At 42.3% G+C, this 22,863-nt stretch overlaps 1 pseudogene; it reads left to right on the forward strand.

Annotated features, from left to right (window-relative positions):
* Positions 1–6,598: 6,598 nt before the first annotated feature.
* Positions 6,599–22,863, forward strand: part of LOC112260770 — a 144,108-nt pseudogene continuing 127,843 nt past the window's right edge.

Genomic DNA, 22,863 nt, shown 5'->3' on the forward strand with positions numbered 1-22,863 from the left:
ATTGTAGTTTTTATGCCCTGATATCAGGAGCTGGTGACGAAAAGTTTGAGCAAACAATTCAGAGAATGAAAGGCATAAATCAGAAAACCTCAATTTAAGGAGAGCAAATCGATATACAATCCTGAAATCAGCAGAGATTGTAAATATTAAAACAAAGCTTTAAACGCTGTTTGAGTGAACCCTGAATACAGAAAATGAATGGCGAAGTCCATTCTGGACATTGTAGACTCCTCCTCCTCACCACTCTCTCATCAGCTTGTGAGGCAGCATTAATTTGATTGGCTGGAAAAGAATGGGCGGAGTTGGTTAAACATCAGCCTGTGAGGCAGCAGTGGCGCAAACATCAGCCTGCGAGGCAGCTGTTCTTCACAGGCACCAAAGTCACTTGCACGACCAGCATCAGAGACATTAGAAAAGTATCAATGCCAGCACCCTCCTTATTAGGTTTCCCATGATGCAATGACTATCTGTCATGGCTGCACACTGATGTCACACACATTACATGGGTTGAAATACACAAATGTATACCATTGAGTTGAAATAACCTACATTACAGCAGTAAGGGTATATATTGTCAATTTACAATTATGCCGATCCCGTTTGGAAACAGTATTGACTTCATTGTAAGGCTGCTGCAAATCACATTTGGGGATGTTGCGGGACGCTGAGATTCCCGTGCTCCGGGGTTTTCTGAAACCAAGCGACGAGGCAACTGAATGGAAGCAGAATGTTTTCAGCGCTGCAGGTGAGATTATTAATAATTTATTCGACAAGCAGTATAAATCAAATTGTACATTTTGGTGTAGTTTACCTAGTTTTGTGAGTATTGTAGCTACCGTCACAAATAACGCTGGTGGCTAATACGTTCAGCTAATGAGTAGCTAGCTAACTAAAATAATAATGTGGAGACGAATAAATGCATGGCTCGCAGTTAGCCACTGTCAGTCGGTATGTCAATGGTGTGATAGCGTAATTTGAATGTGGAATGTTTAAATGTTAAATATTTGGGCAACGTGTTCTGATTCCTTGAAACGTACTAGTTAGTTAGTTCATGACAACACAGGTTGGAAACAACTAGCTGTCAATTTGTGGGAGACACCTTAGAATCTAACTTTAACGGTTAACACGAGCCGAGAATGAAGTAGTCAAATTTTGGCACGTGCAATTTACTGAATATTAATATCATAGACTTATACGGTTACTTTTAAACCCAACTATAGCTAGCTACGTTATTGTCACAATATTGTTATATCGGTAGCTAGCTCGCCCGAGGCTGTGCCACATCTCACCCTCCCACTGCCTTCTTGTGAGCCACCAGTGTGCCGTGAACAACATAATAGTGTAATCGGCAGTTAGTCTGCAAAATAAAAGTCCCCCATTGACACTTGCAAAGGTTAAACATTGTGATATCATGCCACAATTAGACTAGATAATGCTAAACAAGGTAGGAATCTTATATAAATTCCACAAAAGACAATTAGTTAATTGGACAAAAAAATAACAAAAAAACTGTTGAAATTGCACTGCATGTATTAGATTTCAGAATTGCATTATATTGCAATGTACATACAGCTTTACCAGCCTACTCAGTGACTCCCACAGATTACAATTCTAAGGAGTTTACACAAATATTAGCTTTGCAGCTTTTAGTGAGGGACTTTACCTGTGGGAAATCACCACACTATTCGGCCTATTATGTGCATTGGACAATTTTATTTGTATTTTTTAATTTATTTAACCTTTATTTAACTTGGCAAGTGTTTCCAACAAATTCTTATTTACAATGACGGCCTACCCAGGCCAAACCCGGATGATGCTGGGCCAATTGTGCGCCACCCTATGGGACTCCCAATCACAGCCAGATGTGATACAGCCTGGATTCAAACCAGGGACTGTAGTGACGCCTCTTGCACTGAGATGCAGTGTCTTAGACCGCTGCCCACTCAGGAGCCCTTACTGTACATATTGCAATGTACATCTTACCTATGGATCTTGGGTCCATTAAATGGGTTATCAGCCTACTCAGTGGCACTCACAGAACACAACTGAGGAGTTTTCACAAATATTAGCGTTGTAGTTATTATATGTATATGTGAAGTCTTAATACATCCACAGTTCAATTTCCAACATATTTTAAACTTTTTTTGTGTACAATTAAATAATTGTCATTTTGTTGAATTTATTTAATGTTCCAACCTTGTTTAGGATTAACTAATCCAATTGTGGCATGATTCCACTATTTTTACCGTTTGCAATGGGGGGACTTTTACTTTTATTTTGAAGGCCAACCGGAGATGCCAGTACTTTTGCTCATGCTAATGTTGTTCACAACACAAGTGTGCGAGCAGCCTGTGATAACTTGCACATTTCCACCGGAATTTACCGGGAGCTAGATGTCTAGCAAAACTAACGAGTAGCTTTGGTCTCTGTAATGTTTTCTTGCTACATTATATAATAATATGAGAGGCAGCAATAGTGAGTTAATTGCTGTCAGGCTCTTTCGCTGAACACTCTTTTGTCAATTTACTGCATTGAGGCTGCGGCCACGCACGTGGGGCAAGCATCCCAGCCCCGGTGATGGGAAAACGTTAAGTGTCTCTGGACAATCACCATGCACTGCGGCTATATGCTCGGCTATTTTCTTGACATGTATGTATGCTCGGCTATTTTCTTGACATGTATGAATGTATGTATGTATGTATGCTCATTTGTGCTAAATCCGAGGTCACTGGCTTTGCACAATACTCAGTCCTGTCATATAATTCTCGCCCATCATCCAGTCACTGATGGCACAGTAGCTGTGTTAAGTGATGTAGCACTAACTAAGTAATGGTTGTCTGGGCTGTTGTCGGAATAGACATGACATATTTTGGTCATATTTGGATAAAGCAAACTAGGCTGTGATTTTAAGACATCACTTCTCTGCAATTTTTGACATCAGATTGTATTGAAATTATATATTGTGAAACAGGGCTAACGCTTCATTACACTGCACGTTTTTTGTTGTTTAAATACAACAAGTTTACACCGATGACACAATGTAGCTAGTTACCTTCCTTTTCCCGTGTGTGTGCTTGTAGGAGAGAGATGAGGCTGTTGCACTGACTAGTTACGAAATCTACGCTAATGTAATAGATGAAATGTTACTTGAATATTGAGGCCCTGGGCAATTCATGTTGATTTGCCTTACATTAAGGACTGTGAGAACCGTTTTATGAATTGTCTAATTTTGAGGTCGAATTGTTCTCCATAATTGCTGTTATGTTGTTCCCTGACAAATCTGAAATAGAATAGCATTTGGTGCATGTCAGGTTGTCATTGAATATCAGTCTCAAAACACATGGCTTTATATTGAAATGACAAGACAGTTAGGAATGTATGATTGGTTTTCTTGATTTCTACTATGACATTGTGTATTGAAAACATTTGTCCCAATAATCTCTCCTTTCTCCCAAAATCCTGGTGCACTTGTTCACTACCCATCATGGATTATATTTTTGTTGTCAGTTGTGAAGAAGTGCACACTTCAGGAGGAAGGAGAGATTTTTGGGACGCATACTGTGTGTTTGATTAATTTATTTTTATTTCATTTTTATAGTTATTTAGCTCGGGATTTGAACTAGCAACCTTTCGGTTACTGGCCCAATGCCCTTAACCACTAGGCTACCTGCCGCACATGTTTGTCAGCTTGCAGGGATGTTTTAGTTTGCTCAGGTTTACCAGTTCTTTTACTGCACACCCAGCCTCTCCTCCTTCCCATTACTCTCTCTCTCCCTTTCTCTGAGGCCTTTCCTCACTCCCATCAGGTGAGCACAATGCAATCAATGCTAATGAGCACCACAGGCATTCCTGTTCAAATAAAGAACTAATGAAAGCTGGAGAGAAGCTGAAGCGTAGCACACCAATTGCATTAAATGCAATTATACCAGGCCGAGACGCCTTGGCCTCATAGCTACACTTATCTTTATCAATCAAAATTCCTCCCCCTTCAGCAACGCCCTTCCAACACCCAAAAGCTTGCTCACAGTAAAGAGTCTGAATACTTATGTAAATGTGGTATTATTTTTTATAAATTAGCAAGAATGTCTAAACCTGTTATAGCTTTTATCATTATGGGGTATTGTGTGTAGATTGATGAGGGGAAAACGATTTAATCCGTTTTAGAATAAGGCTGTAACGTAACAAAATGTGGAAAAAGTCTTGGAGTCTGAATACTTTCCGAATGCACTGTAAGTATTGAAATATAGGCCTAAGTAAGTGACGGTATTAAGACTCAACAGGATGCGCTCTTAGACCTACAGCTTGATGGTGCTTATACAAGGCTGCTATACTAAACCTACTAATGAGAATTACATGACTTATTATTGTAATGATGATCATAATAGTAATAATAACAATAAGGAGTTCAAGGAGAAAGGAGGGTTATTATAAATATACTTTTTCAGACAAATTGGAACAATGTAAACAACACTAAATCAATTATAAATAATACCAATATATGGTATGTATGTATATTATATACTTATACAGTACCAGTCAAAAGTTTTGACCGATCTTCTCATTCCAGGGTTTCTCTTTTTATTTGGACTTTTTTTCTACATTGTAGAAAAATGGGGAAGACATCAAAACTATGAAATAACATATATGGAATCATGTATTAACCAAAAAAGTGTTAAATCAAAATGTATTTTGATCCAGTCCATCATTACTTTAAGACATGAAGGTCAGTCAATCTGGAAAATTTCAAGAACTTTGTATGTTTCTTCAAGTGCAGTTACAAAAACCATCAAGCGCTATGATGAAACTGGCTCTCATGAGGAACGGAAAGGAAGACCCAGAGTTACCTCTGCTGCAGAGGATAAGTTCATTACCAGCCTCAGAAATTGCAGCCCAAATAAATGCTTCTGAGTTCAAGTAACAGGCACATCTCAACATCAACTGTTCAGAGGAGACTGTGTGAATCAGGTCTTCATGGTCAAATTGCTTCAAAGAAACAACTATTAAAGGACACCAATAAGAAGAAGAGATTTGCTTGGGCCAAGAAACACGAGCAATGGACTTTAGACCGGTGTAAATCTGTCCTTTGGTCTGATGAGTCCAAATTTGAGATTTTTGGTTCCAACTCCTGTGTCTTTTGTGAGACGCGGAGTTGATTAACGGATGATCTCCACATGTGTGGTTCCCACCATAAAGCATGGAGGAGGTGGTGTGGTGGTGCTTTGCTGGTGACACTGTCTGTGATTTATTTAGAATTCAAGGCACACTTAACCAGCATGGCTACCACAGCATTCTGCAGCGATACGCCATCCCATCTGGTTTGCGCTTAGTGGGACATTTGTTTTTCAACAGGACAATAACCCAACACACCTCCAGGCTGTGTAAGGGCTATCTGACCAAGAAGGAAAGTGATGGCGTGCTGCATCAGATGACCTGGCCTCCAGATTTACCCGACCTCAACCCAATTGAGATGGTTTGGAATGAGTTGGACCGCAGAATGAAGGAACAGCAGCCAGCATATGCGCTTAGTGGGACATTTGTTTTTCAACTCGACAAAGCAGCCAACAAGTGCTCAGCATATGTGGGAACTCCTTCAAGACTTTTGAAAAAGCATTCCAGGGAAGCTGGTTGAGAGAATGAAAAGTGTGCAAAGCTGTCCTCTAGGCAAAGGGTGGCTACTTTGAAGAATCTCATATAAAATATATTTTGGTTGAACACTTTTTTGGATACATGATTCCATTCTACAATGTAGAAAAAACCTTGAATGAGTAGGTGTGTCCTAACTGGTAGTGTGTTTTTGAATGTTTTTGATTTTTTTTTTTGCTGCCCCTGGGATATAAATATTGTGTGGATAACCTTATTTACTGTGATATATTGATTTGTATCTTTTTTTTTTTCACTCTTTGTGACGCACTCTGCCCTGGATTAATTATCACTGAATTATCACAGTGAGTTATTGTAACGTTTGTTTATGTATCAATTAATCCCATTAAGGAATGGGTTGCCAACTGGCAACTTGACACAAAAATACAATTTCATTCATTCATACCAGAGAGGCTGGTCTAACGCACCAAAGTATAAAGCTTTTAGTACAGATTAGAAACACTGAATTTGTTACATTGTTTATCATACATGTGGTTGCATGAGGCTTAGAGCTCACAGAATCAGTAGGATATTAAACAAACACTCAAACAGGCAACGGAATTCGGCTGTCTTATTTCTGTGTGTGTATATATATGATTTTATAAAGCCAGTCACATTTAACAGTTAGTGTATTGATTTATTGACCTAGTTAAGTTGTGGTTTCCTCTCTCCTCAATTTTCTTAAACATTTAAGGCAAGTGTTGTTTTTACATATAGAGTCATAATGAGACAAACGTGACATTGTGTAAATAACACATTATTGCAGGAAATGAAGAAATATATAAACATTCTGGAGGTGAACGCTGGAATTAAACAATGAACTTTGCAAATGAAGAAAATATGTGTGCTTTAAGGAAATGGACACCAGGCTCGACTAGAAGCCTGTCTAATAAGAATCTGTTGTGTTGAGTGATTTAAGCCAATAAACACCCGGGATATTAACTGAAGTTTTGCACTAATGATCTGTGAGAAACAGAATGAGAGTGGGTATGTTGTGGAGCAAAGCAGAGTGTATGGTGCAGCGTAGCCAGCAGATTCCTATTTGTCCTCATGCTAGCTAGATAGCAGTAGCCACATCAGCCATTTTGGAATGGCTGTGCCAGCCAATCAGCTCATTTGTTGTTCAAAACAATGTGCAGTTCTGTAATGGCTACTGCTAACTAGCAGGGCTGGGAATTGTCAGGGACCTTACGATACTTAGGTGCCGATACGATATGTATTGCGATTTTCATGATTCTATATGTGTGCTGTTATTTTTGTGATTCAATGTTCTAATCATTGCTCACCGTATGTCTGCTGCAGACAGACAAGAGGGAGCCATTAGAAATCAAGTTTTGATCAGTCATGGAACTAAAAGTTCTGAAAACATTGGGTACAAATCCATTTTTGTAATTCTATATATTTTGCCATGCCTGTGTATTCATGTGATATTTGAATCAAAAAATAATTACAACAGTATGTATGGGCAAATATAGTTAGCAGACATGTCATAAATTACCCAGATCAATTATCCCAAGTTATAATAGCTCTCAAAGGTATGCAATGACTAACATGACAAGAGGAACTGATGATGCACTACTTAATTTCAATATTGCCGCTTGTGCATTCTACTATTACAACTTTGAAGAGTAAGTTCAAAGCCGGACCTACGCGCCCCCCATGCCGACCCCTCGTGCACCCCCCCCACAGGTCTTGCCCCACAGTTTGGGAACCACTGTCTTAATGTAGACATGATTGCATCTGCTGGCTCGTAATCTGCTGGCTAGTTCCAGCGGGATGCTTAATTTTCTCCACCCCGGTGTCGTAATGGTTCTGGGACCACCAGGGTTCTCACCAGATAATGTAAGAAAGGTGCTGCGCCACCTTGTGGACTGGCTGGGCCACTGTAAAAAAAAATTATATATATATATATATATATATATATATAAAATGAATAAATAAAAAAATATATATATATATAATAAAAAGAAATTTTATATATATATATAATACTGAAATTTTATATATATAAAATTTGACCAAAAAAATAAAGGGAACATATAATACTGCTCAAAAAAATAAAGGGAACACTAAAATAACACATCCTAGATCTGAATGAATGAAATATTCTTATTAAATACTTTTTTCTTTACATAGTTGAATGTGCTGACAACAAAATCACACAAAAATGATCAATGGAAATCAAATTTATCAACCCATGGAGGTCTGGATTTGGAGTCACACTCAAAATTAAAGTGGAAAACCACACTACAGGCTGATCCAACTTTGATGTAATGTCCTTAAAACAAGTCAAAATGAGGCTCAGTAGTGTGTGTGGCCTCCACGTGCTTGTATGACCTCCCTACAACGCCTGGGCATGCTCCTGATGAGGTGGCAGATGGTCTCCTGAGGGATCTCCTCCCAGACCTGGACTAAAGCATCCGCCAACTCCTGGACAGTCTGTGGTGCAACGTGGCTTTGGTGGATGGAGCGAGACATGATGTCCCAGATGTGCTCAATTGGATTCAGGTCTGGGGAATGGGCGGGCCAGTCCATAGAATCAATGCCTTCCTCTTGCAGGAACTGCTGACACTCCAGCCACATGAGGTCTAGCATTGTCTTGCATTAGGAGGAACCCAGGTCCAAACGCACCAGCATATGGTCTCACAAGGGGTCTGAGGGTCTCATCTCGGTACCTAATGGCAGTCAGGCTACCTCTGGCGAGCACATGGAGGGATGTGCGGCCCCCCAAAGAAATGCCACCGCACACCATGACTGACCCACCGCCAAACCGGTCATGCTGGAGGATGTTGCAGGCAGCAGAACGTTCTCCACGGCGTCTCCAGACTGTCACATCTGTCACGTGCTCAGTGTGAACCTGCTTTCATCTGTGAAGAGCACAGGGCGCCAGTGGCGAATTTGCCAATCTTGGTGTTCTCTGGCAAATGAAAAACGTCCTGCAAGGTGTTGGGCTGTAAGCACAACCACCACCTGTGGACGTCGGGCCCTCATACCACCCTCATGGAGTCTGTTTCTGACCGTTTGAGCAGACACATGCACATTTGTGGCCTGCTGGAGGTCATTTTGCAGGGCTCTGGCAGTGCTCCTCCTGCTCCTCCTTGCACAAAGGCGGAGATAGCGGTCCTGCTGCTGGGTTGTTGTCCTCCTACGGCCTCCACGTCTCCTGATGTACTGGCCTGTCTCCTGGTAGCGCCTCCATGCTCTGGACACTACGCTGACAGACACAGCAAACATTCTTGCCACAGCTCGCATTGATGTGCCATCCTGGATGAGCTGCACTACCTGAGCCACTTGTGTGGGTTGTAGACTCCGTCTCATGCTACCACTAGAGTGAAAGGACCTCCAGCATTCAAAAGTGACCAAAACATCAGCCAGGAAGCATAGGAACTGAGAAGTGGTCTGTGGTCCCCACCTGCAGAACCGCTCCTTTATTGGGGGTGTCTTGCTAATTGCCTATAATTTCCACCTGTTCTCTATTCCATTTGCACAACAGCATGTGAAATTTGTCAATCAGTGTTGCTCCCTAAGTGGACAGTTTGATTTCACAGAAGTGTGATTGACTTGGAGTTACATTGTGTTGTTTAAGTGTTCCCTTTATTTTTTTGAGCAGTGTATATGTGTGTGTGTGTCATTAAAATAAGTAAAAACAATGGACACACAATAGCAAAATTGTGATGGTGTCAGATGAACTAACGACTTTCTTTTTACATGGTCTATCATATTTGATCCACCCATTATCACAGATGCGCACACACAGAAAACACATCTCTGAAGATGTTACTTTGTCAGCTTCTTGTGTGTCTCACTGCTTATTCCTTTTCCAGAGGTGAGTCCCGTGCTGCAGTCCATTTGAACGGGACTTTGAGGCGGTGCTGCTGAGTCCTCAGGTCCTGGACCTGCTGGGTGGAGGAGACTGCAGCGATGGAGATGCCATTGATGCCTACCTGAAGAGACGGGTCCTGACCTACCTCGATGACAGGACAGAGGACGACAAGGCTGACGGGTAGAAACAATATCTGGGTAGGGATTTCATACTGATGCCTTATTCAATGTTACTGTTACTTAATTAATCGAATCAAGTGTTTTAGTGTTGGGGTAAAAGCCTGCACACCCTGTAGCTCCCCAGGACCAGAGTTGGTGACCACTGCATTTAGTGTTTATTTTAAACAAGATCTACTATCCTTTCAACGCAAGCCCACATTTTTTTATTTTAAGTGTACATCACTATGAATGAATAAAACTATCTGTGACTTCATCTTGAAAACAATACCTCATGCCTTGATTTAGACCTGAGTTTAGGCCAAGCTGTGCTGCCAGGTGACGCCTCAAAATGGAGGCCCACCACAGTTAAGTTCTTGACGGCAGGAACGTTGTGCCAGTACAGTGACTTTTTTTTTTTTATTGAGTGAAGGGGTATGGGAATTACCAGGCATGGGCTGATGATTCTCGCTGAATGGTGCCGAGTGGAGCTTCATGCTGCCATGAATTATACATTTTTAATAAGGACAGCTTCACATATCCTTCTCTCCCATGGGGATGCCTGTGGAAGAATGGGTATTACAGCAAGCGTCGCTACACTCCGTATCAGAAGCTTTCAATCCTCTATCGCTCTCCCATTTTTCTTACAGCGATTGTAGTCAACTATATGTGTCAGAGGAGCCTGTGTGTACAGTATGTATGCATGGCTTTAATTGCCCTGAGGTAGATGGGAAGCAGCGTTGTTCTTGTTCCTCTTTGCCCCCAACCTGTGCCTGGTTACACCAGACATCTTATTGAATGAGTTCTGCTGTGAGGATTGGAGCAGCCGGCCATATCCACTTTGGAAGGCTGGCGGCCTGACTCGCGGTGTGGAAATCAAATGGGCGTATCTTTACTTGTTTCGTTAAGCGGCAGGTAGCCTAGTGGTTAAGAGCGTTGGGCCATTAACCGAAAGGTCGCTGGTTTGAATCTCCGAGCCGACTAGGTAAAATAATCTGCCGATCTGCCCTTGAGCAAGACAACCTAATTGCTCCTGTAAGTCACTCTGTATTAGAGCGCCTGCTAAAATAATGAAAAAATATAGAAACACAACATGCAACAATTTTAAAAGTTTTGACTGGGTTACAGTTAATATAAGGAAATCAGTCAATTTAAAAAAGCTAATTAGGCCCCTGGCAGGGCATAGACCCACCCACTGGAGGGCCAGGCCCAGCAAATCAGAATTTACTTCTTTTTTTTTTCCACAAAAGGGATTTATTACAGACAGAAATACTCCTCAGCATCCCACTGTTGAAGATGCCGGATGTGGCAGCATGGGCTGGCGTGGTTACACGTGGTCTGCGGTTGTGAGGCCGGTTGGACATACTGCTAAATTCTCTAAAACGACATTGGAGGTTTATGGTAAAGAAAATAACATGACATTTACTAGCAACAGCTCTGGTGGCCATTCCTGCAGTCAGCATGACAATTGCACGCTCCCTCAACTTGAAAATATCTGTGGCAGCTCCTCAATATGCCACACCTGCCAGGTGAATGGATTATCTTGGCAAAAGATAAATGCTCACTAACAGTGATGTAAACAAATGATTTTTTAGAGAGATTTTTTGTGCATATGGAACATTTCTGGGATCTTCTATTTCTGCTCATGAAACATGGGACCAACACTTTACATGTAGCGCTTTTATATTTTTGTTCGGTATAAATTATCTCTTTCATCTCTGTACTGAGCTTGTGTTCGCTCTTTTGGGAAGCCTCATGTGACAATTCTCTGAGCTCTCCATTTATTTTGTCCCCTCACTTTTCTATTGCTCCTTCCCTCTTCGGTTTTGTTTCTGTGTTTTTCTATTGTCTAGTAGTTCTGTGTCCTGTACTTTCCCTCCATTGTTTTTTTTTCTATTTTCTCTGTTCTTTTTTCTTATAGCTCCTATATTTTCCTATTCCTACTCATTGTGACTTTCTTTTTCTTCTCTCTCTCAGGGAGATTGCCCTGTTGGCCCAGGCGGTCGCCAGCCTTCACCTCTTTGTCAGAGTAACTGGACAGGTCCCCCTGTCACCATCCATGTCCCTGACCTGCTGGCCCAGGCCCTGCTATCCTCATTCACTGAGGTACAGTTATACCCCTATGTTCACCCAAGTGTTTTGATCTAAATTGCAACTTTTGGTAAAAAAATAAGGCCTAGTGTTTTTGCCTATATCGTGGCAGTGTGGAAATGATCTCAAATGAGTGCAGAAAATGCAGAAATTGATGGAAATTATTTTAGAACAGTATAAAACGATCACATTTAACAAACCAAACATTAAAATACTGCTATAGAGGGTAAAGTAAAAACCCAAACCGACTGTGCAAAAATACCGGTATATAGTCAAATACGATATACCGCCCAGCCCTATCCTCACCCCTGCATTATTGGGACACGAGAAGGTTAATTACTAGGGCCTGTCCCCCTCGGTCCTCACCATTCATCACACTGTCAGAATCACATCCCAGTGGAGAAGAACCCATTGAAATAATTTAGAATATACAGTGGGGCAAAAAAGTATTTAGTCAGCCACCAATTGTGCAAGTTCTCCCACTTAAAAAGATGAGAGACCTGTAATTTTCGTCATAGGTACACTTCAACTATGACAGACAAAATGAGAGAAAAAAATCCTGAAAATCACATTGTAGCATTTTTTATGAATTTATTTGCAAATTATGGTGGAAAATAAGTATTTGGTCACCTTCAAACAAGCAAGATTGTGCAAGTGCACAGGTGCATCAAAGCTGGGACCGAGAGACTGAAAAACAGCTTCTATCTCAAGGCCATCAGACTGTTAAACAGCCACCACTAACATTGAGTGGCTACTGCCAACACACTGTCAATGACACTGACTCTACTCCAGCCACTTTAATCATGGGAATTGATGGGAAATGATGTAAATATATCACTAGCCACTTTAAACAATGCTACCTTATATAATGTTACTTACCCTACATTGTTCATCTCATATGCATACGTTGATACTGTACTCTATATCATCGACTGCATCCTTATGTAATACATGTATCACTAGCCACTTTAACTATGCCACTTGGTTTACATACTTATCTCATATGTATATACTGTACTCGATATCATCTACAGTATCTTGCCTATGCTGCTCTGTACCATCACTCATTCATATATCCTTATGTACATATTCTTTATCCCCTTACACTGTGTATGACAGTAGTTTTTTTTGGAATTGTTAGTTAGATTACTTGCTCGTTATTACTGCATTGTCGGAACTAGAAGCACAAGCATTTCGCTACACTCGCATTAACATCTGCTAACCATGTGTATGTGACAAATAAAATTTGATTTGATTTGATTTGAAGATTTCTTCATTAAGAGGCTCCTCTGCCCTCCACTTGTTACCTGTATTAATGGCACCTGTTTGGACTTGTTATCAGTATAAAAGACACCTGTCCACAACCTCCAACAGTCACTCCAAACTCTACTATGGCCAAGACCAAAGAGCTGTCAAAGGAAACAAAATTGTAGACCTGCACCAGGCTGGGAAGACTGAATCTGCAATAGGTAAGCAGCTTGGTTTGAAGAAATCAACTGTGGGAGCAATTATTAGGAAATGGAAGACATACAAGACCACTGATAATCTCCCTCGATCTGAGGATCCACGCAAGATCTCACCCCGTGGGGTCAAAATGATCACAAGAACGGTGAGCAAAAATCCCAGAACCACACGGGGGGACCTAGTGAATGACCTGCAGAGAGCTGGGACCAAAGTAACAAAGCCTACCATCAGCAAGGGCATTAAAGATGAAACATGGCTGGGTCTTTCAGCATGACAATGATCCCAAACACACCGCCCGGGCAACGAAGGAGTGGCTTCATAAGAAGCATTTCAAGGTCCTGGAGTGGCCTAGCCAGTCTCCAGATCTCAAACCCATAGAAAATCTTTGGAGGGAGTTGAAAGTCCGTGCTGCCCAGCAACAGCCCCAAAACATCACTGATCTAGAGGAGATCTGCATGGAGGAATGGGCCAAAATACCAGCAACAGTGTGTGAAAACCTTGTGAAGACTTACAGAAAACATTTGACCTCTGTTATATACCCTGTTGGCAATGACAAAGTATTGAGATCAACTTTTGTTATTGACCAAATACTTATTTTCCACCATAATTTGCAAATAAATTCATTAAAAATCCTACAATTTGATTTTCTGGATTTTTTTCCCCGCATTTTGTCTGTCATAGTTGAAGTGTACCTATGATGAAAATTACAGGCCTCTCATCTTTTTAAATGGGAGAACTTGCACAGTTGGTGGCTGACTAAATATTTTTTTGCCCCACTGTATGTGTTGCCACCCTAGGTTCACACACTATTCATGAAGCAAATTTAGAACTTTTACTAATCAAAAACAAAAAAATAACGTCAAATTTGAAAAATACCATGATGTGATATTTTGGCCATATCGCCCCTCCCTAGGTGAGGAGAGAAGTTTCCTCCTGCGCCTGGTGGAGACACCTGATTGGTGGACTTAATCACATATTACAACAGACGAGAGAGTGATTCTACTGTCAAATAATTCTCCTGGCTGTGATTTATCTGCCCTGTCGTGTAGAGGACCCTCGTAAGTTGATCTTTTCCATTTATGCATTATGTCCTGGGGATTAGGGAGAACAACTCAAGTGCGTGCCTTCACTAATGTGCCACTGCATTGTCAAAAAAAAGTTTAGGTGGTGAGCACATAAAGGAAAAATATTGCTTGTTCATAGTGGACTGGAAGCACAGGTACCAATCAAGACATTTGTCTGGGTATGTGGGTCTATCTATAAATAATGGGGCCAATGTGTGACATTGGTATCTACATTTTCTAAAGGGTTTGAAACAAAAAATAATAAACTTTTTTTGCAGTTCCACACTTAGAGGAATAAAGGTGAATGTGCAAATCAGCCTTTAACTCCACCTATACAACAGTCTTAGGACTATACATCCTTTAAACAGGGTTCTCACGAAATGTTCAGTAGTTAAACTGAATTTCTGAGATCTCTATACAAAAATACTGTCCAACAGCTAGAGCCATGTCTAGCTGTAGATCCAACATCCATGTCCATGTAGATCCAACAGCTAGATCCATGGTTCAATGTCTAATTTAACTGATTCATGTATGATAATGTATAACGACAACTTACACTGCCATAAATGCAAGGACAGGAAAAATGTTTTGTCGCACGATTTTGGACAAATCCTTTAAGACAACCATTAAAAAGGGTTAAACAGGTTTTAAATCAACTTGTGAATTTTATTGAATATAACCATGTTCTCCCCTTAATGTAATTACTTTTTTGGGTGTGGGGGCAAATTATTAATGATTTATCAAACAACAAAAAGTTGTCCAGTGTAGGAAATCCTCACTTGTAGCCTAGTTTATTAAAATATTCATATCTCCTTTCCCTTCATTACCTACATAGAGCTGCCATTTCAGGCGTCACTTCAGGGGACAGGGCAGCAGAGCCACAACATATCCTTGATCTTTTCCTCAACCTTATGCCAGTCTTGGTCCCCTCTGTCATATCGCTCTACTTCCCAGCCTGGGGCCCTGACCTCAGCCCTGCTCGGCAGTCTTCTACTGGATGGAGAGTCTGTGTACAGACTGGTGTGGAACTCCTTCCTGCTGCTAGCCAGCATCAAACTGGTCAACTGTGCTATCAAGCTGGACAGCCTTCAGGTAAGACATAATCACCCTCCCCCCAAAAGAAAATATGTATATACAATACCAGTCAAAAGTTTGGAAACACTTACTCATTCCAGGTTTTTTAAATGTTAAATTTCTACTATTTTCTACATTGACGAATTTAGTTAATTTCGGGAATTTCTTTCCTTCTTAATATGTTTGAGTCAATCAGTTGTATTGTGATAAGGTAGGGGTGGTATACAGAAGATAGCCCTATTGGTAAAAGACCAAGTCCATATTATGTCAAGAAGTGCTGAAATAAGCAAAGAGAAACAACAGTCCATCATTACTTTAAGACATGAAGGTCTGTCAATTGGGGAAATTTCAAGAACTTTGAACATGCAGTTGCAAAAACCATCAAGCGCTATGATGAAACTGGCTCTCATGAGGACCACCACAGGAGTCACCTCTGCTGCAGAGGATAAGTTCATTAGAGTTCCCAGCCTCAGAAATTGCAGCCCAAATAAATGTTCACAGAGTTGACGTAACAGACGTATCTCAGCATCAACTGTTCAGAGGAGACTTTGAATCAGGCCTTCACGGTCGAATTGCTGCAAAGAAACCACTACTAAAGGACACCAATAAGAAGAGACCTGCTTTGGCTAAGAAACACGAGCAATGGACATTAGACTGGTAGAAATCTGTCCTTTGGTCTGGAGTCCAAATTGTAGATTTTTTGTTCCAACCACCATGTCTTTGTGAAATGCAGAGTAGGTGAACGAATCTCTGCATGTGTATTTCACACCGTGAAGCATGGAGGATGTGGTGTGATGGTGTGGGGGTGCTTTGCTGGTGACATTGTTTGCTACATGAGTCCATATGTGTTATTTCATAGTTTTGATGTTTTCACTATTCCTGTACGATGTACAAAATAAAGTAAAACCCTTGAATAAGTACGTGTGTACTAACTTTTGACTGGTACTGTGTATATATGTATATTTTAGAGCCGTAATGGCTAAATATTATTTATGTAACTGCGTATTGGCTGCCTTTGAGTTTCAGAAGTTCACCACAACATCCTAAGATCATGCTATAACGGAGGCTATTTTAGTATTACTGATACCTACAAATTACTACATGCTGCAATGTGTAGTTTGCTGATAAGCTCCATTCTAGTGATCCTACTATTACAGTTGAGAGGCGCGCGTACCGCCGTACTCTGCTTGGGACCTCATCCCCCTACCATTCAGCCTTTAAAATGCTAATGAGAGAAATTAATGAATTACAACCACCTTCTGCGAACATCTGGGAGTTCAACAGCTAACTGTTTTTAACTCAAGGGCACACTGTCCGCTGCCACCTCCATCCCTCTGTAAAGTCTTATTGTCACCCAGCTTCTCCACCTCTCCCATCCCAGTCATAAAGAGAGGATGAGAGATTATCTGCATGTCATCAAATCAAATGTTATTTGTCACATGCGCCGAATACCACAGATGTAGACCTTAACGTGAATTGCTTACTTACACAAGACCTTAACCAACAATGCAGTTTAAAAATAAAAATGGAGTTAAGAAGTATTTACTTTTTTTGCTTTAGTTTATTTAGTAGCACAATAAAATGGCAATAACTAGACTATATATAGGGGGTACTGGTACTGAGTCAATGTGTGGGGGTACAGGGTGATTGAGATTATTTGTACATGTAGGTAGGGGTAAAGTGACAATGCATGGTTAATAAACAGCAAGTAGCAGCAGTGTAAAAACATAGGGGGGTCAATGCAAATAGTGAGGTTGGCCATTTTAATAATTATTCAGCAGTCTTATGGATTGGGGGTAGAAGCTGTTAAGGAGACTTGGTGCACCGGTACTGCTTGCTGTGTGATGGCAGAGAGAACAGTATGACTTGGGTGGCTGGAGTCTTTGACAATTTTTTGGGCCTTCCTCTGACACCGTGTAGTACGTAGGTCCTAGATAGCAGGAAGCATGCCCCCATTGATGTACTGGACCGTACGCACTACCCTCCGTAGCGCTTTACGGTCAGATGCAGCGCAGTTGCCATCCCAGTGTGCTGATGCAACCGGTCACGATGCTCTCAATGGTGCAGCTGTATAACGTTTTGAGGATCTGGGGATCCTGGGAAATCTTTTCAGTTTCCTGAGGGGGAAAGCCATTGTCGTGCCCTCTTTACGACTGTCCTGGTGTGTTTGGACCATAGTAGTTTGTTGGCGATGTGGTCACCAAGGAACTTGAAGCTCTCAACCTGCTCCACTACAGCACCGTCGATGAGAATGGGGGTGTGCTTGGCCCTCCTTTTTCTGTAGTCCACAATCAGCTCCTTTTGTCTTGCTCACATTGAGGGAGAGGTTGTTGTCCTGGCACCAGACTGCCAGGTCTCTGACCACCTCCCTATAGGCTGTCTGATCGTTGTCGGTGATCAGGCCTACCATTGTCGTCAAACTTAATGATGGTGTTGGAGTCGTGTTTTGTCACGCAGTCGTGGATGAACAGTGAGCACAGGAGGGGACTAAGCGCACACACAACTGAGGTGCCCCCGTGTTGAGGATCAGCGTAGCTGATGTGTTGTCTACCGTTACCACCTGGGGGCAGCCCGTCAGGAAGTCCAGGATCCGGTTGCAGAGGGAGGTGTTTAGTCCCAGGGTCTTTAGCTTAGTGATGCGCTATGTACTATGGCGTTGAACGCTGAGCTGTAGTCAATGAACAACATTCTCAGAAAGGTGTTCCTTTTGTCCAGATGGGAAAGAGCTGTGTGATTGCGGTTGCGTGATCTGTTGGGGCGGTATGAAAATTGGAGGATGATGCTGTTTATATGAGCCACGACCATCCTTTCAAAGCACTTCATTGCTACCGATGTGAGCGCTACAGGGCGGTAGTAATTTAGGCAGGTTACCTTTGCTTTCCTCGGCATAGCGACTATGGTGCTCCACTTGAAATATGTATCTATTACAGACTCGGTCAGGGAGAGATTGAAAATGTCAGTTGGTCCACACATGCTCGGAGTGCACGTCCTGGTAATCCGTCTGGCCCTGCGGCTTTGTGAATGTTGACCTGTTTAAAGGTCTTGCTCACATCAGCTACAGACAACGTGATCACACAGTCGCCTGGAACAGCTGGTGCTGTCATGCAGGCTTCAGTGTTGCTTGCCTCGAAGTGAGCATAAAATGCATTTCGCCCGTCTGGTAGGCTCGTGTCACTGGGCAGCTCGCGGCTGCATTTCTCTTTGTAGTCTGTTATAGTTTGCCAGCCCTGCCACATCCGACGAGCGTCAGAGCCGGTGTAGAAGGATTCAATCTTAGTCCTGTATTGACGCTTTGCAAGTTCGATGGTTCGTCGGAGGGCATAGAGGGATTTCTTATAAGCGTCCGCATTAGTGTCCTGCTCCTTGAAAGTGGCAGCTCTCTGAAATCCATGGCTTCTGTTTGGGATATGTATGTACGGTCACTGTCGTGGTCTAGAGTTGTTTTATTCCCCCCTGTGGTTGCACATGTGACATGCTGGTAAAAATGAGGTAAAACGGATTTAAGTTTGCTTGCATTAAAGTCTCCGGCCACTAGGAGCACCGCTTCTGGATGAGCATTTTCTTGTTTGCTTTTGGCCTTAAACAGCTTGTTGAGTGTGGTCTTAGTGCCAGCATCGGTTTGGGGTGTGGGTAAATAGACGGCTACGAAAAATATAGGTAGTGTGGTCTACAGCTTATTCAGGTACTCTAACTCAGTCGAGCAATACCTCAAATCTTCCTTAGTATTAGACATTGCACACCAGCTGTTGACAAATACACACACCACCACCCTTCGTCTTAGCGGACATAGCTGTTCTCTTCCTATGCACGAAAAACCCAGCCAACTGTATATTATCAGTGTCGTCGTTCAGCCACGACTCGGTGAAACATAAGATATTGCTGTTTATAATGTCCCCTGGTAGGATAGTCTTATTGCTGTTTTATAATGTCCCCTGGTAGGATAGTCTCGAACAGAGCTCATCCAGTTTATTCTCCAGTGATTGCACGTTGGCCAATAGAGTGTATGCTGGAGGTGGGTTACCCACTCACCGACGAACTCTCACAGGTCACCCAGATTTGCGCCACCGTCTTTTCCAAATGCGAATGACGGGGGTTTGGGCCTGGTCCGGGAGCAACATTATATCCTTGGCGTCACTCATTAAAGAAAAAAATCTTTGTCCAGTTCGAGTTTTGTGTTTGCCTGTATGTATTTACTAGGAATATTTTTTTTTACCCCTTTTTTTTCAAAACACAACCCAACCAAGCCGCACTGCTTCTTGACACAATGCCCATTCAACCCGGAAGCCAGCCGCACCAATGTGTCGGAGGAAACACAGTGCACCTGGTGACCTGGTCAGCGTGCGCTGCGCCCGGCCCACCACAGGAGTTGCTAGTGCGCGATGAGACAAGGAAAGCCCTGCCGGCTAAACCCTCCCTAACCCGGATGACGCTGGGCCAATTGTGCGCCGCCCCATGGGCCTCCTGGTCGCGGCCGGCTGCGACAGAGCCTACACTCGAACCCAGAATCTCTGGTGGCACAGCTAGCACTGTGATGCAGTGCCTTAGACTCCAGAGGTCTATTACTAGGAATATTGATTCAGGGAAGCAGACAGAGCACCATATGGCGACAGAGGCGATTAGCTGGCTTCGTGCATCGCAAATGAGAATGCAGATATCCTCCCTGACATGCAAATTTTTTTTTTTTTTTTTTTTTACATGGTTCACTCCCTTTGGCCATGCAAGAGAGAGATAGGGGGTGTAAGAGAGAGGAGAGAAACCCTTACCAAGCGTTGAGCTGTTATTTTCCCTGCCACTTTATGTTTTGGTCAGAGAGCTGAAAAAGAGAGTTGGACATTTTTATCGCTGGATCAGCACTTAACTCTACCATTGTATGTTGGTTCTTAGTGGGTTGTCATGTGTGTTCAGGTGATTCAGGCACTAGTACAGTAGTTTTATTTATTTAGTTGTACTTTGAGTGACCCCATTTATGTATTGTGCTGTTTGTACAAAAGCGCACTCTCTCATATTTACTTGCCTGTTTGTTGTTCCACTTAAATACTCCCCCACACACTCACTAACTCCTATATGGTGGTCCTCTGTAGCCCAGTGTGGTCCACTGTTGCCCAGTGTGGTGGAGCCTGGCACTTTCAACGCCATGATAGTAGGTTTGATTCCCGGGACCAACCATACAAAAAAAGTATGCGTGTATGACTAAGTTGCTTCTACTCATGCATGTTTGCAATCCAGTGTCATATGGCATTAACCTCTTCTAATGAGGCTAATTTAAACTGCTAGGTGAAAATATAATTTCTCACTCTGGCCATCTACGTCATGGTGGCCTTGAGTGGGACGTCCGTGAGGTACTTGAGCGTCAGTATAAACATGCTGAAGAGTTGAGGAGAAATAATGCAGCTGCCGTTTCCAATTAAGTCCTTATCTTTGAAGAGGGCTGATGTCAGCGGTGGTTTTGAGGCGGAGGAGCCCCAGTGTTCTTCGCAGGTTGATGTGGAGCTTTGATGTCAGCACATAATCTACAAAATGTTTGTCTCTGCCTCACTGTTTGTGTGAGCACTTGTCTTTGTGTGTGTGTAGGCAAATCGTGGCAGGGGATGGATGGGATCATAACGTCTGTGTTGCTGTGTCGGCAGGCTCAGGCTAAAGTGGAGATTGCTCCTCTAAATGAGACTATTTAATTTGCAGCGGTCCAGTAGTGTTGGGTGGGTGAGGACAGACAGGTACATTTTCCTGTTGGTCTTAAAACTAAAAGGAGTCCACTTAAGGAAAACTCGGCAGTAAGTATTCTATTCTCTTTTATCTCTGGACCTACACTACACAGGACTCCCAATGAAGACTTACTAGAAAAGATAACCAACAGGTTGTGCAGGACAGCAGAAAAGTACATAAAGAACTTGATAATGTGTGATGGTTAAAAATATCCCCATCAGATAAAACCCAAATGATGTATAACAAGCAGTGTGTTACCTTTACCAGGCTGTAAGCCTTTTGTCCATTGACACAGTGCTGTAATGCATCAAACTCTTTACTTGAGTAGCAATTTTAATCCCGTTTTATCTAGATGATTATGTAGTTGTGATATGACTGATTACCTGCATTATCATGATATTGATGACTGACACAAACTTAAGACATTCTAGAGAATGTTAACATTTTACAGTCACGGTAGTGAGATCGGTCAGTTCGAGCCATAATGTTGACATTTCTCATTGGTTGAGACTGGAAGCACCCACCGAGCTGAGATATAAAACTTTTATACTGAGTCTGCCATTCTGTTATTTCCCCATCAGCATGTATGCTCCATTAGATTCAGGCCCCAATATATGAGCAATATATTATTTCTCTCACTGCTCTTAATCAGTTTAGGGAGATTTGGAGTATGACTTGCTGGGCCACAGAAATAGAAAAATATTTCACAGCAACAGGGCTCATGTCAGCATTGACACATCCTCTGCTCTAAATTTCTTTACTTTTATTTAACTAGGCAACAACTTCAAGATGACATCCCTTCCTCAAACTGCTAACGTTTTTGTTCTCCCCACTGAAACCCAGCCCAGTTAGGAATCAGAAGGAAACAGTTTGACTGGGAGAATTTGCCAGCCAAGGCCCTTACAACAGGAAGGCTGCTGGTGTTTTTCCTTTCTACTCGGTTCTGATTTGCTCAAGTCAAGTTGCATTGTGTGATTTTACAAGTAGAAACGGCAGTTTCGTCGTTATCATTCGTCTGTACTGTTGCTACACTATATATACAAAGTATGTGGACACCCCTTCAAATGAGTGGATTTGGCTATTTCAGCCACACCCGTTGCTGACAGGTGTATAAAATCGAGCACACGGCCATGAATTCTCCATAGACAAACATTGGCAATATAATGTCCTTACTGAAGAGCTCAGTGACTTTCAACATGGCACTGTCATAGGATGCCATCTTTCCAACAAGTTGGTTCCTGAAGTTTCTGCACTGTTACATGGAATCCAAACCGGCCATTGTGCATAAATTTATTTTGTCCCCCGACACCAAACGCGATCACGACACGCAGGTTAAAATATCAAAACAAGGGCCTCCCGGGTGGCGCAGTGGTCTAAGGCATGCTATTTGGTGGTCTAAGGTCTAGCTATGCCACCAGCTATGCCACCAGAGACTCTGGGTTCAAGCCCAGGCTCTGTCACAGCCGGCCGCGACCGGGAGGCCCATGCACGCGGACCAGATTGCGAGGTGTATGGTGTTTCCTCTGACACATTGGTGCGGCTGGCTTCCGGGTTGGATGTGCACTGTGTTCAGAAGCAGTGCGGCTTGGTTGGGTTGTGTTTCGGAGGAAGAATGGCTCTCGACCTTCGCCTCTCCCGAGTCCGTACGGAAGTTGCAGCGATGAGACAAGACAGTAACTACTAACAATTGGATACCACGATATTGGGGAGAAAAAGGGGGTGAAAATAAATAAATAATAAAATATCGAACCAATTACATTAATTTGGGGACTCTTTGCATCAACTTAATGTAATTGTCAATAAAAGCCTTTGACACTTATGAAATGCTTGTATTTATACTTCAGTATTC

The sequence above is a fragment of the Oncorhynchus tshawytscha genome, linkage group LG01 (genome assembly GCF_018296145.1).
Source record: "Oncorhynchus tshawytscha isolate Ot180627B linkage group LG01, Otsh_v2.0, whole genome shotgun sequence".
Classification (NCBI taxonomy): domain Eukaryota; kingdom Metazoa; phylum Chordata; class Actinopteri; order Salmoniformes; family Salmonidae; genus Oncorhynchus; species Oncorhynchus tshawytscha.